Raw genomic sequence first — 9,037 nt, forward strand, 5'->3', positions numbered from 1 at the left:
TATAGTTTAGTTTATTCCATAAATGATTGAGGCTTTTGCTTCTTTGAATAAGTATTGGTTTGCTACATGCTGATAGACCAAGTAGTCTAAATGAAGCAATGAGCATTTGCTTTAATTACAGAATATCTCTCCTAGAGAACGCAGCTTCCATGACAACAATGGCATTTCAGCAAAGATCCAAAGTCTGTTATTTTACCAATCAGCATCTTACATACGTTTCAGCTGCATTTTCCACTGGGCATGTGTGACTCCTAGGGTTATTTGCGTATGTAATGAAGTCTGCCTATTTTACATCGATGATGCGACTCAAAAGTATATATTTGTATTTTATCATTTATAGACCACTTAATTTGGAAGCTGTTGTTATTGTATCACTAGTTAGTTCATTCAATGTATATTTTGTCAAAGACATTTAAAAAAAAGTTTTCTGAGAACACAGCAACAGTGATTTCATGAAACAACCATCTTTTCTCAGTTGTCGTTTGTTTACATTTAGGACCATTTTGTTTTTGACAAAAACATAATATCAGTGGTTTCCCCAACATTTATACTTGTACATAATGGTAGAGGGGATTATCAAGTAATCAGATTTGTGAACAGATTTTCCCTTGATTTTTTATCTCCTGATTTACCGCATTTGGATATTGTCTAAATGCTCTCAAAATATATTGAGTATGTAACTATGATCTTAGAAAATTAGTCAGGCTTGTTGGGGTCTAGTACCATGTATTGTGAGCACAAAAAACAAACACTACAACACTGTTTAGTCAGCTTGAAAATTCTTCTTTTTTATCAAAAAAAAAATGTACTAAAAGAAATCTTTTGTATGTTAAAGATCGCCCCATGGGGTTTTATGTTCAGTATTTTATTGTCCTGTGAAAACTTCAAATGTTTAGAAATCCTAAGCGAAAAAGTGACACATGAATGATCAAAATTTGTTGGCACCTTAGCAACCACTTTACAAGGGAAAAATCAGAGCATGGAATTGTTTTTCCAAACTGAATGTCTAGCAATAGCATTTTTAGGGCATGCTTATACAAACAATATTAAAAGTAAATATTTCTTTAAATTATGGGCGTAAAGACAGTTAAACTTGACATCTAAAAGTGGAAGAACTGATATTGTATGGTTGCCGAGGGTGCAGTTCATTGGTCAATTTTGATGCCATGCTTTTGTAATACAACAAACGCGCATCACGTAACACATCGCTACAGGCCGTGTGACAGAGCCTATTTTTGCTGACACAATTCACAATGTAAAAGCATAATGGATGTTGTCTCTAGGTTTCATTAGATGTACATGAAAACAGGTTACCACAGACCCGACATAGAAGGCGCCCGCTGAACGGTCTCGAGGTCAAGACACAGACTTGTTTTGCAAAGTAATCGCCGAATCTGCTCGCATATCATGGACTCTTGCTGCATACGGGGATATTCCATAGACTACCTTAGCACCCATCCCGCCTACAATTAAGAGCGATTCACAATGCAGTGCAAGTGTGCTAACAAGTGTTTGCCTCAAGAGGCCACTTTTCAACTTAACAATCTTTTGAAATGTATATCAACTTCTACAAAATGAACTTACCTGTACATGGAAGTACATTGGGGAATCTGTTCTTGTTTTTGCAGACAGGTTTCTTGGCTTCCTCACAGTTGACTGCCACTGACATTTCATATAGCACCTACATTTCACAGTGAACAAATTGACAGACAACACACATTACATTGCTTGTTCTCTCTCTAGCTCGGACTTCAATTACGAATCAAGTTATCTCTTGCTGACTGAATTGTTCGCGTATTCATTCTTCAGCAAGTGCACGGACAACATAGCCATACACCAGTATGGCAGAAATATAAAACCTAGTCTGTGACTCGGATTTGAGTTTGACTTGAGTTGCAAGTTACAATGGCTGATGACTCAAACTCGGCTCTCATGACTCAACTCATGACTCAGACTAGACATCAGGGACATGTCACTGGTGAGTCACATTTCACTGACTCAACAAAACATTTTTGGCAAAAACTGTTTGGTAATACATTTAGCTATTGCTGATCGAGTGCAAAATTTGGTTTGTTGTTGGTAACAATTGGTTGAAATAAATCCCTTGTATTTTGATACATTCTGCTTTGCAGATACGAAAATGGGAAGATGTGATGACCTCACTTGATATTCTATAGACTACAGAAATTCATGCAATTTTTGTTGAGACTTTCAACGTTGTGAGTTCTCCAAATATCACCGAGCCAAACTTTTACCCAAAAGTCAGCTTGAATTCCTCCACAGGGTCTTGCTTGTCTATCTGTTCTTGCAGTGTGGTAATGGTGTTCGGTAGTGACTGACCCAATAAGCACCAACCTTAGCCGGTCTGGTGGGCGTCATGTGTCACATCTCAGCGTCGCTGACCACGCAGTCTTGGTCCTTCTAGAAAGGATGTTGGTGTCAGAACCCCAGGAGCTAGAATCGTCGTCCCCATGGGCCTGGGACCTGGGGGAGAAGGGAGGGGGAGAATACAACATCAAATTTTACTAATAAAATACTGTAAAAAAAGTCAACCATGTTTATTTTTGTTAACAGTTTTGCACATATATTTCACGCTGTGCCAATGTTTAAACAACAGCCAACATTATCAGGCTGCTGCTGACAATGCCAAGAAATCATTTTACATTCTCCTGGATCAGAATCTCCTTGTCATTCCTCTGTTGGATAAAATCATCCTCCTTGGCGACTTCATATAGGGATCTTGTATAGGGACCACATACACAGTCTGGAGTGGCATCATCAACAAGCATGTAAATTGAATGTGTGATGGCACTACATTCACATCAGGTGGTGATCTGGTAGTGGCTGCAGAACAGTCTGTACAGATCTATCACCGAGTGTGAGGACAGCATATTTACACCAAGGGAATATGGTATAGAAAAGGAATGTTGCCTATGTCTGTTAAATGAACAGAACACAGGCTTTTCTGCACTTTAAAAAAATGTGTGTATATATTAAAGTAATTTTCTGTATTGCTGATCGATGTCATGCGCCACACAAATTTCTCTGAATTTTATCATCTGCCAAAAAAGAAGTTATCTTTAAAATATATATTGATTTCTTCAAGCGGAAAAGCAAAAATCAGCAACAAAGCAATCAGTGATACTCATGCATGCTTTGTTCAATTTAAAATTCTCCAGCGGTTATCAAAACTATCCAAACCTCTTTTCATATCACAGACAGAACTGAAATTGGGAAATATAGTTATCCCCTGCATATCATGTGCGAAGCTCACATCTAAATGTATTTCTTTAGTTGCTGGTAACTAAAGAGTTTTGTGGTAAGTACTTGGTTTCTAGTAAGAATTTCTTTGCCAATACTGTTAGCACAGACTGTAAACATCAGCATAGACTTCAGTGACTATAGTTGCCAGTGACATCAATTTGTGGGTCGTGATCTTGGAAGACAGGTCAAATCCTTTTGTACAATTGGACATAATCCAGTGTTATAGGACTGGAGTCCAAGAGTCAGACTCGAGTCATATTTTTCAAGACTCGGACTCGACTCGCCAGTCACAATGGAAAATGACTCGGACTCGGACTCGACCATGATGACTCGGACTCGAGCTTGGTGATGCGTGACTCGAGTCACACATTTTCATCAAAAGAAAACAAAACATAGGGATTGGAAAAGATCATTGAGGAATAATGTTTGGATGATAAAACATGGAGGGAAGGGAAGGAGAAGGGGTTTTTAGGGATGGGAATTAAAAGGAAAACACATATTGGGTCTAAACAACATGTATACACAAGGTAAACTGTACATGTATACACTGGGATTTACTTAAACGACAGAATGGATGATTGAAAAATAATTTTAAAAAAATGTGATTAGTTTCGTGAACAACTAAGAACAAGTGACTCGAGACTCGGACTCGGACTGGGACTCGAGGCTTGTGACTCGAGACTCAAGGCTTTTGACTCAGGACTCGGACTCGATGTTGGTGACTGGACTACAACACTGACATAATCTACTTATAACCACTGATGCCTGACACTGTCTTGCTATTCATGGCAGGCAGTGGGTATTGGTAATATCTACTTTTTTGTATATTCTTTGCCGACTGTTCTGAAAATACATGTTTTTAGTTTGGAATGCTGGAGCATTATATAAATAAATTTCTATGTCAGAAAATGTTTTTTTGCCACAAACTTTGGAAAATTCCTCACACTAGGAAAATGAACGTGCTGTATACTACACGAATATTATATAATCAACCTGCTAGCATGTGGCCAGTGAGTTTTGGAGCGACCGCAGTATATCTGTACCACAAGACCTATGCCCAGTAGGCCTACTTCTTGACGTACTCACGTTCATATCGCTAACAAGTGTAAGGGTTGAATCGATCACGATGGTGCAATAAAATGATGAAAACAGTCCAATTTCCATAACGAAGCTACAGTTTGAGTTTTAACAAACAAAGCGTTGTTAGCGTGACGTCAGATAGTCAGAGTCTTTTGGTCTGGGAACCACAGACGTCTTTATAGTGCATAATAATTTGGAATCGCACTTATGATCTGGACATAAGGAGTGCCCGGAGCATCAGTGCGATACTAAATTATCCGCAGCATTTATCACATGGCCTCGTGATTGGCCCGTCTGATGCCCGCGATATGAACTACAAAAACGGTGTCTGTGGTCGGTTTTCAACCAAAAGGCTCCGACATCACGCCAACAACCCTTCGCGCGCGTGTACGTTAAAACATTGAAATATAGTAATGGCAATAAACTCCTAACTAATATACTAATAACTTTCTGGCATGCTGTCATTTTCAGAAAACAGTAAAACAAGGCAATTTCCAATGAAACATCAAGTGAGTTGTAAGGTTTGTTCATGTAATTTGAAGAATCTGTGAATGGGTGTGTGCAAGCATTGACATGACGCACAAGCATTCACCATCGCTAACTATTATTTATTGGTTCGTTGCATGGCATCGCGTAGCTGCAATCGGCTGAATGAGAACATGTCCGGGATGCTGATTTTGGGCACAATTCAAAACGTGACTCTGCAACTTTTGAAATCGATTTGAAATCGAGATCCCAGTACATTGGGTTCTTGGAATGTACAGCAATTACTGAGCTAAAATGTTTTCAGGTTAGTTGTTAAACATCTGCAGATTTTGAGCACTTTTGTAGCGTCAAGCAAAAAAAAACTGCCTCAATGACAGGACCTCTCTTACCCTTATGACTCTACGCCCTGCCCTTTTTGAGCACCCATATACTGATTTTAAATAGACTGACACCACATTATTGCTTAACATACCTGTTCATCAGTCTGTGATGTGTAGAGGTAGGCGTGGCTCTCCCCAATCTCAGTGTTCATCTCAGCAATGGACCAATCAGCCTATGGAGGGCACAAAATATGAATGAATATTCAAAAATAGTGCTGAATGAACTGAACTGGGATGCAATAGAAGAGTAAGCTTCAATAATGTGAGTTTTGGAAATTTTGTAACAAAGCACTGCTGATGCTGAATCACTGAAAGAAATACATGTAACAAGTTTTGTTATGATGAATACAATTTAAATGAACTATGCAAGCACAGTGCTGTTGAATGCTATATATATGCATGTAAAACACCAACCGCACACTAGCTAAAAAATGTTGATAAAATATAAAGAAAGTCAAGGAAAATAAAACCCTCAACAAAACAAAACTACGTTCCAAAACTAATTACTGTCGGTTCATTTTTTACCTCTGTTTATTTGTTTATTTTTGTCAACACAACAAAATTGAGTATCCGTGGGCGTCAATCGGTGGGGGATGGGGGGACAAGTCCTCCCTCCCCACTTTTTTAAAGTCGGAGGATATCATATCATTTGTGGTCCCCCCCCCCCCGCCACTTTTTTTGTCCCCGAATTAAAATTGTTGCCAACATAATGATTCTATAGCTCACACCGATTCCCAAACGTCGACAAATGAAAAACGACGCTGCTGAGGATCCAATAAATTACAGGCCAATAACAAACTTGTCCTTCTGCTCCAAAATCTTGGAGAAAGTTGTTGCTCAACAATTGACACAATACATGTCTGATCATCAACTGAACGAGCCCTATCAATCCGCCTACCGTAGATGCCACGGGACGGAGACTGCTCTCACGTGCATCCAGAATGACATTTTACTAAGTGTTGACCAGGGCAAAGTAGCTATCCTGGTCATGCTGGATCTCAGCGCGGCTTTTGATTCACTTGATCACCAGATACTTCTTCAAAGACTTCAGTCGCATATTGGTTTGTCGGAGGATACTCTACGCTGGTTTAGATCGTACCTCTCTGACAGATCCCAAACTGTCAGAATATGCAAAGACAACAAAACAGGTTCTGCAACTTATCAGCTTAAGTACGGTGTCCCACAAGGTTCAGTATTGGGACCACTGTTGTTCAACGTGTACATGCTGCCCATGGGTCAAGTGATCCGCAAGCATGGCCTGACTTGTCACTTTTACGCGGATGACACCATGCTTTACATCTCAAAATCACCGACATCTGATGACGCTGCAGTCAATGTCAATGTCATTGAGAAATGCTGTACCGACATAAAATGGTGGATGGCCTACAACTTCTTGAAACTAAACACTGACAAGACCGAAGTTCTTGTTGTTGGCACGACTACGAACCTGAAGAAAGTTTCTGCTGTAGACATTGATATTGGAGGTCACTGTATAACATCCTCCAAACAGTTGAAAAATCTTGGGGTCATCTTTGATTGTAATTTAAACATGCAAAGTCATATTCGTGAGGTATCTCGCAATGCATATTACCATCTGCATAATATCAGTAAGATAAAACAATACCTGGATTATTCTGTCACTGAGCAGGTTATCACCATGCTAGTCATGTCTAAGATTGATTATTGCAATGCCTTGTTTGCAGGTTTACCCCAGTCCACACTTGCACCATTACAACGAGTACAAAACAGTGCTGCCAGGATTCTCACAGGAACCAGAAAATTTGAGCATATCACCCCTGTACTTATGAAACTGCATTGGCTTCCGGTGAATTATAGAATCATGTATAAAATTTGTCTCTTAGTTCATAAATGTTTAAATGGTCTAGCCCCTGACTATCTCAGTGAATTACTGCATACTACTTGTTCCATTTCACGTAGAAACACACGATTGTCATGTGATAAAACCAGACTACAGCACTGTAACACCAGATTATGCACATTTGGGGATAGAGCTTTTTCCGCCATTGCCCCTAAATTATGGAACCAGCTGAACTCGTGCCTCAGGGAAACAGAAAGTATCGATGTTTTTAAATCCGGGCTGAAAACTTATTTCTTTCGAAAGGCATTTTTATGATCTTATAGACACATGTATTTGTAGTTGTTGTGGTTTTTACTATCCCCTGAAGGTTTATTTTAGCACTTATTTTCCCATTCTTAATTTTCTTTAGGAATTAAGTTTTGGTGTATGTCTCTTTTAACAAACATTTTATTGTATATGCGGTCACAGCTGGTCTGTTTTACATTTACTTACCTTTGTAATTTAAAATATTGTATATTTCTATATTTACTTGTCATTTTTGTTTGTAATTTCATGCTGATTTTAAACTGATTTTTACATTTTTCTTGTTAATTCTAATAATTACTTTGTGTTTAAAGGGATTTTCTATATGTTACTCTGTAAGCGCCCTGGAGCATTGTTTTTTCGATGGATTGGGCGCTATATAAATCTTTGCTTATTAAATCTTTGCTTGCTTTGCTTTGCTTATTATAGCTCACAATAGCTGATGACTCCATGATGATTAGTGATGATTATTTTGCTCACAACAATTTGAAGTGGTCAGAAATTGCCTCAGATCACACCACAAAGCATCTAGAATACAACATTTTCCGGGGCCCTTAAGCGGGCTCTAGACCGCATGCCTGTTAGGGCTTCGCACTCGCATTAACTCTGTTCAAGATGTGCCCCTCCCCCTACTTTCGAGAATCAGTAAATTCCACAAGCGATAGACACCTGTGTGAGTATCCTGACTGGAAACATATCAAAGGATATTAAAACAGGTGTCATCTGCAATAACAGTCAGCTCAGAATAACTGCATCAGGTAATTGACCCTGAGGCTTCTTTATGTTTACCTTTCTGATAAACCTGTCCATAATCTTGCTAATTACAAGCTCTAGACTCTTGGATCCATTAGATGTAAAACACAGTCAGCAGGCTGTATTTGATTTCACTATAAGCACGTACCAAAGCTCTACATAAGTGGAATCTGGGGACTGCAAATATTACCAGCCCAGAACCTTTGGATCCATTTGATATAAAACACTGCATTTGATTTTACTATGAGCACGTACCACAGTGCTACGCTATCGGAATTTGGGTACTGGTACTGCAAATATTACCAGCCCAACACCTTTGAATCCATTTGATATAAAACACTGTATTTGATTTTACTATGAGCACGTACCAAAGCGCTACATAAATGGAACCAGGGACTGCCAATGAGTGTACTCAAAATCAGGTGACATGGTCCGTGTTGATACAGAGGGGCGTATACATACAGTAGATTGCCATCTTTGTTCATTTCAACCATTGCCGTAAATTACACCAGAATGGGTAGATAGCAGTGGCTCATTTCATATGTACCTGAAGGTAAGATTTTGATTTGGTGGATCTACCTGTAAGTCTGTCTGTACATTTGATATGAATCAGCAGCATCACATTATCTCATATGTCATGTACATGTAAACTCAGTATTTGCCATTTACAAGTGTATACGTACATGTATTTACTGGAAATTCAGGTGGATCCGTCAAACCTGTTAGAATACAGACATGTGGATTACATGAATCTCCTTGCATTCATGACAGAAATAAGTGACGTGCATTGTTTGTACTTACATGTAGTCTCTTACAAAATAAGTGTTAGACCTTTAAGAAGATTCGGCACAAGTGTAGCTTAGTAAATCACAAAATAATATAAAACAACAAAAAATAAACCCAATTTGAAGGTAAGCCTTTTTTTTTTTAAATTAGTGCACTTTTCTTGCAG

The 9,037-nt window shown here is 38.8% G+C and overlaps 1 protein-coding gene and 1 long non-coding RNA gene across 2 annotated transcripts in view; both read right to left on the minus strand.

Moving 5' to 3' along the window:
* Nucleotides 1–1,646, minus strand: part of LOC119726193 — a 40,310-nt gene extending 38,664 nt beyond the window's left edge. Inside the window, exon 1 of the mRNA XM_038197794.1 lies at nt 1,585–1,646. The gene's annotated coding sequence lies outside the window, so the exon portion shown is untranslated. The remainder of the gene's footprint in view (nt 1–1,584) is intronic.
* Nucleotides 1,647–1,654: 8 nt separating this feature from the next.
* LOC119726194 lies at nt 1,655–5,376 on the minus strand. The gene is made up of 3 exons (XR_005270803.1): nt 5,303–5,376; nt 2,256–2,484; nt 1,655–1,681 (listed from the first exon to the last, which is right to left on the minus strand). It is a non-coding gene; the product is annotated as an uncharacterized LOC119726194 (long non-coding RNA).
* Between the last annotated feature and the right edge of the window lie 3,661 nt (nt 5,377–9,037).

This window comes from Patiria miniata, unplaced genomic scaffold (assembly GCF_015706575.1).
Source record: "Patiria miniata isolate m_02_andy unplaced genomic scaffold, ASM1570657v1 HiC_scaffold_2, whole genome shotgun sequence".
In the NCBI taxonomy this organism is placed as follows: domain Eukaryota; kingdom Metazoa; phylum Echinodermata; class Asteroidea; order Valvatida; family Asterinidae; genus Patiria; species Patiria miniata.